Source organism: Scomber scombrus, chromosome 10 (genome assembly GCF_963691925.1).
Source record: "Scomber scombrus chromosome 10, fScoSco1.1, whole genome shotgun sequence".
Classification (NCBI taxonomy): Eukaryota; Metazoa; Chordata; class Actinopteri; order Scombriformes; family Scombridae; genus Scomber; species Scomber scombrus.
The window spans coordinates 19,530,449-19,536,448 of record NC_084979.1 but is presented as its reverse complement, the minus strand read 5'-3'; positions in this window follow the sequence as shown (position 1 = coordinate 19,536,448).

Here is a 6,000-nt window from a genome sequence, read left to right as displayed (position 1 = left end):
AGGAAGAAAAAAAAGTAGTCCACAAAGGTAACATAATTATTTTACCAAAAAAAAGAGAGAAAGAAATATCCAGATGATAAAACTAAGAGAACTAAGAGAATGCAAGATACATTAAACTAACATATAAGATGTTATACCAGTACCTTAAATCCCTGTCACGTTTTCTGGTCACCTGATGAAGGACAGTTAGCATCAAGGTGTCTGTGTTAGAGCAGAGTCCTGTTATAAACTATAAGCTGTGTATCTGCATAACGAGCTTATGGTGCGGAGCTGCCCACCGGGCCGCAGCGCTGACCTCTCCCTCCTCCTGATGAATAGACCCATAAGCAGATGCCCAGCTGTGCCTATTCGGGCCTTCAACAGCATTTCGGAAATCGGTATGATTTCCCTGGGAAAGTTGGCTCCCAACACCGGGACAATTTCCCCTACAATATTCATTATTACAATCCAATATCAATGTTATAACATTATTATTATTATTATTATTTTTATTATTATTGTTATTGTTATTATTATTAATATTATTATTATCGTTAAGGCGAATGTGGTCAATTATTCTAATACATTCAGAAATAATTTCGATGCGTAAAAACACAACAGAGAAGGAACGAATCCAAATTAATTCAGCTAAGTTGACGTTTGTTTGCTTGCATGTTGTTTACAGGTGAAGAGAGCAGCATCAAGGTTGCAGAATTACCTTAAAAAACTATTTTATAACAAGTCAATGTATCTTTGTTTTATGAAGGTTGTAACATAGTTACAGCTATTGTGTGTGAAATTTCAGGGCATATTCTGCAGTTTGTTTGATTTTTGTTTTTTTTTACAAATGCATGGCTTTAGATTCAATTGTATTTGCATCGGTGGTGTGATTTTGCGCGGAGATATATAAACCAAACTTCCCCTGTTGTGTGCGTAATTCTGCAGGTTCCTGTGTTGAGCCTGGTCCTGCACATCTACAGCATGTCTCGCCATATTTAACTCAGCAGTTTGCGCCAACTTTGTATTTCATAATACTAAGGCGGCGCATGTGTTGGCTTTACGTGCACACCGCAATTAAATGAGACTTTTTCGCATGTTTCATCGCACCTTCATTTTTATGGCCAACCAAGCCTCGCCTGCTGCAGAGAGAGAGAGAGAGAGAGAGAGAGAGAGAGAGAGAGAGAGAGAGAGAGAGAGAGAGAAAGAGAGAAAGAGAGAGAGTCCGATGACAGGCAGTGAGAAATTAAAAACACAGCACATATTTGTTTTGAGACGCTTTTGGTGACAACTCCACATTAAACTCCACCACGGCACGCTCCTTAATATAATTCAAACGCACAGGAATATTTTCCCAGCGTACCTCAAAAGTCCAGGGGCCGCAGCTCGCACAACTGGGGCCGACTCTCCTCTCTCTTTTGTTGGGGCTATTGTGGGGGGCTGCGTGTTGGGATTGGGGGTGTAATGAGGGGGCTGCGACCCCCCGATGGGGGTGCATTTGCTGTCCAAAGACCGTTAGACAGTGGCTGAATGAATGGGGCCTGGATGTCATTGTAATGCACAGGGACAACTCCCCCTTCTTTCAGCTTAAGATGTGGAGGCCGCTCAGCTCGGCAGAGGGAGAGATGAGGGGAGAAAAGCAAGTGCAATTCAATTCGCAATATCGCCCTCTCCTTGCTCCAGCCTGGGTGAGGAGAGAGAAACGGAGGCTATTTTCACTAAAGTTAGGCGTTACTCGCATGCGTATTCTGCACAGATGAAGGCCTGCGCTTGCACAAAATGGAGAGGAAGATGTGATGGAACCACAGTGTGGTGCATAGCTGGACGTTTCCCGCAACGACGACAGTAAGAAACTGAACAAAGGATTTTGAGTGCAAGCCGGCGTGGATTTATCAGTAGGCTATCTGGACAGAGGACTCTTCTCCTGTAGCAGGTGGCCGCAACTGTCGGCTGGGTTATCACGTTTTTCTCTTTTTTTGGCAATGGGGAACCAATAGAGCTATAGGCCTAACAAATGACTTGCACTAGTGAATTGACTTGGGTTAATGCAGATGCAGGAAGCTCGTTTTGAGATGTAGATTGCGACGGAGGCTGAAGTGAAACAATAGGCACCTCTGTTAAAATAGTTAATAATTGCATTTGTTTGAAAAAAGGCCACATTTGCGATTCTATGGGCTCAGTTATTGAGAGTGAAAGGGCAGCGGTTACATCCTAAACACCGCTCACGGTTCTTCCTCTCCATCTCTTTGTTCAGCCAACAGTGGGAGGTAGACACAAGCCACGATAGGAGGGAGAAGCATTTGAAAATCCAGTGACATTTTCTTCCGGGACAGAAATCAATATATTCCTGTAGTATTTTATTAGGTGACAGCGTTGAAATGCATAATGTGAATACACGTAGATGTATGACAGTGCTAACAAGAAGCATTTCTTCAAGGAGAAGATTTCAAGAAAAAAAAATATTTAGTTGGAATTACAAATTGATGATGTCTTACAGTATACAGGTCCACTGGTGTCAACTTACAAAAAACAAATACTAAAACACTAAAAGAAAAGAAAAAAGAAAAAAAGAGGCCAAACATTTTAATTGACACATTAGTTATATGAAGTAACATTAAAACTATTTTTGAAATAGAAACTTGGACACGGAAACTACACGCAAAATATGTTATATTTACATCTAATATGTAGTCATGTAGTCACGACAACATGTAGTCAACACTAATAAAATAATTGTTTTATTCCAATGTCATAGCCCAGAAGGGATCAACAATATTTATCATATAATCAATTAGGCTAAAATGAATTTCCTCCAACATTGCTAACAGTTGTGAAGGCAATTCAATAGGCAACAAAATGTGCATACGTGTGTAGCATATTGTGTAATAAAAACAAATACGCACCACATAAAGCACGTATTTTTAAACCGTCACCTTCTACGCAAAAGTATTAGGTGAAGCACTCTGCAGCAGGCAGCATATGGTGTAAGTCCTTACCATCTGGGATCACAGGCCACAGGCTTTAGAAAAATAACCGTGAACACAGTCACAGTGCTCTGCTGCAGATTTGTCAAAGATACAATTCTTTGGATGTTGCAGGAAACATTTAAAGTCAAAAAAGGGAATGGTAAGATGATAGCCTGCACCAGAAAGGTAGTGGATAGTTAATACATTTATTGGCTGATCAGAACAACAGTGTTTTAATTGCAGAGTAGAATGTATTCATTTTCATCTTGGCACAACAGAAGTGTATAGGCCATTGGGCTGTACGTTGAGTTTTTTGACGCGAGTGAAACTTTTTTTTTTTTTTGGGGGGGGGGGGGGGGGGGGGGGCTTTTTTGAAACGAGGTTTGCGTCACGATGACCAAAAAAGAGGAGGTTATGATTGTGCCTGCAACATTAGTTTGTGGCAGCGGTTATACACTGGACATACACCTGTCTAGGTAAAACCCTCAGGGTGTCCGCATTCAGGTTTGTGGAAGTGTAATGTTATTTTGGTTTCCTCTGTCCAGGCTACACTGTAATTGTTAGTGAATGCCAACCATCGGCTACAACTATTAAATTAGTCTGACCCGATGCATGCATGCATGACGCGCTGCAGAAAGTCAGGCCGTAGGTTTCAAGGACATTTGGGGCTGATGAGGATTTGGTTTTAATGGAGGGAGGTGAGGGGGGGGGGGGCTTGGGCCCCGGGCCATGACGTCATTGTGCGCCCATGTAATCCTCTTGCGCTGAAGCCCAATCAGCAGAGACTCGCAATTGTCTTGGATGGGAAGAGAGGGGCGCTCTAATCCGTCAGACAGTGGATCACACAGCCCGAAAGAGAGAGAGGACAGCGAGAGAGGGGGGCATGCATCCAGGGTTGGATTGTGCCTGAAATGGGTCAGATTAAAAAGACACGATCCACAAGGAACCGACTGACTCTCGGTGGAGAGAGGACCTTTCTGAAGACGACGAAGCTTTTTTTTCACTTCAAAGACGACAGAATCAGCCTCTCGAAACCAGTTTGTAGGGATATGCTAGAGTGCTCTGTGGCGTATAGAAGAGCGACTTGCATTTTTCCCCAGATATACAGTAGCTTGATGTAAAACTAGCCTTCTGTAGATTGTCAGCTGCATGAGAGGAGAGAGGAGGCATCGCGCGTTTTGTCCGAGGGCGTTGATCATGGACATGTCGGGGAACATTCAAGCCAAGTTAAATGGAACATACAGTACTCTTCGCAGTGGGATGTATGACTTCAAACAAATAGCATTGTGGTTTGCTGACATCGTTGCTTTCCTTTGCCTTTCACTCTTGCCTTTGTGTTTTGGGTCAGGTTAATGTTGTAAGTTGAGTGGTTTTAAGGAGGACAAAGCGAGAGCCTATATCATCTCAGCTGTCATTCTGTGCGAGGTAACCTGCCAAGAGATGCGTAAAGACGCACAACCACAGAATATGAGGGTAGAGATGTTGGTAAATGCTATGCGGCTTTTCAGGGGCAAGCTTTGCTTCAAATCCTTTGATTATGTGTCGAATGCTGATTGGGGTTTACCGCCGAGCAGTGGCGCAGTGATATCAATATTTATTTGCGTTGAATCCAAAGAGGCGCAGGAGAAGAATGTGGCCGCGCGCATTATTGCTGGTGTAGGCTATAAATCGGCTTTAGATTTGACTGCCTACATGCGTGTGCGCGCGCGCGTGACTGTGTTGCAAAATCGGCTTTAGATTTGTGTGTGTGTGTGTGTGTGTGTGTACGCCCGAGCGCGCGCACGGAAGCGGGAGCTGTACTTAAATCGCAGTCATGCAGTCTTGCATCCTCCTTGGTGGCAGATGCTGGAGGTTTGGACGCGGGGAAGTCAGGCAGGGTCAGAGGCTGCTGGCTTGGTTTCATTCTGCACTCGTCAGCAGGATGAGAAGGCGACTTCTTGAAGGGTTGTCACTCTGCGTGTTCACAGCGGACCTTGATTTAATGTCCATACAATTAAGGCACGCGGTGAATGCCAAGAGAGGAATCTACACAGCATCACGCTTCAGATTTGATCACTTCATTGTTTCATCAGCTGCCGCAGGTTTTAGTTAAGTACTTTGACCCTTTACGTTACAGGAACAGGCCCTGGCTGGAAACCAGAGCAGCAGGATAAAGCTGACTGCTGTACTGTCACTCAACTGCGCGTGAGTGTTTGCGTGCGCACGCGCAAGCATGCGTATGAGTGTCTATGTGTTTGAGTGTGCTGCTTTGACTAGGCGGGTGCAATGCGTACTTTAATAGGTGGTTAGTATGAATTTACGTTACCGCCAATTAACTAATATACAACGTCTTTAAGGTTTTTTGTTGTTGTCGTTTTAAATATCTGTTTAGTCTGAGTTATGCAAAACGTGCAAAGTCTCACGCAGAATACGACACAGGTTTAAGAAAACAATTGGACTTGAGCCGAGTGGGGTCAGTTGGCCTGCCTCTTTAAGTTTTACAAAAACATATTCAGGGATCATTTAAATGTAAGGTGCCATTTACTAAATCTTATATTTATTTTGAGGACCTGGCCAATGACTTGCTTCATTTTCAAGTGTGCCACTTTTCACATCGGAGTATAAATCAGTTTATTGTCAGACGTAACGTCAGTGCTAAAACGGGGAACCTACGTAGATACACAAATAGCCTGATAAAATTGTATATTGTTCACACAACTTTTATAGGTAAATGCTGCTGATGCACCGGTGGAAGAGCCTGCCTAAAAACTGAACAACTTGACCGTGTGTCTGATAAAGGAAACACTATTTGAGCATTAGTGCTGATTCCTCACCTTTAGAAGCCTTTGCGGTACAGTCTATAAAATGTTAACGCGAAGACTCTGTGGACTGTGGTCTCAGCTGTGGCTTCAGTTGTTAATACATGATTTCATAAGCAAAAGTAGGCCAACAGCTTCAATCCACCACACCAAACCTCGGGCCTACAGCAGAGGCTGAAGAGCCTTGCGTGGATACAAACTGACGACGGCTGCAGCATTTAGGCGGATGGAGTCAACGTATAGAAATATTAGTGATTTAA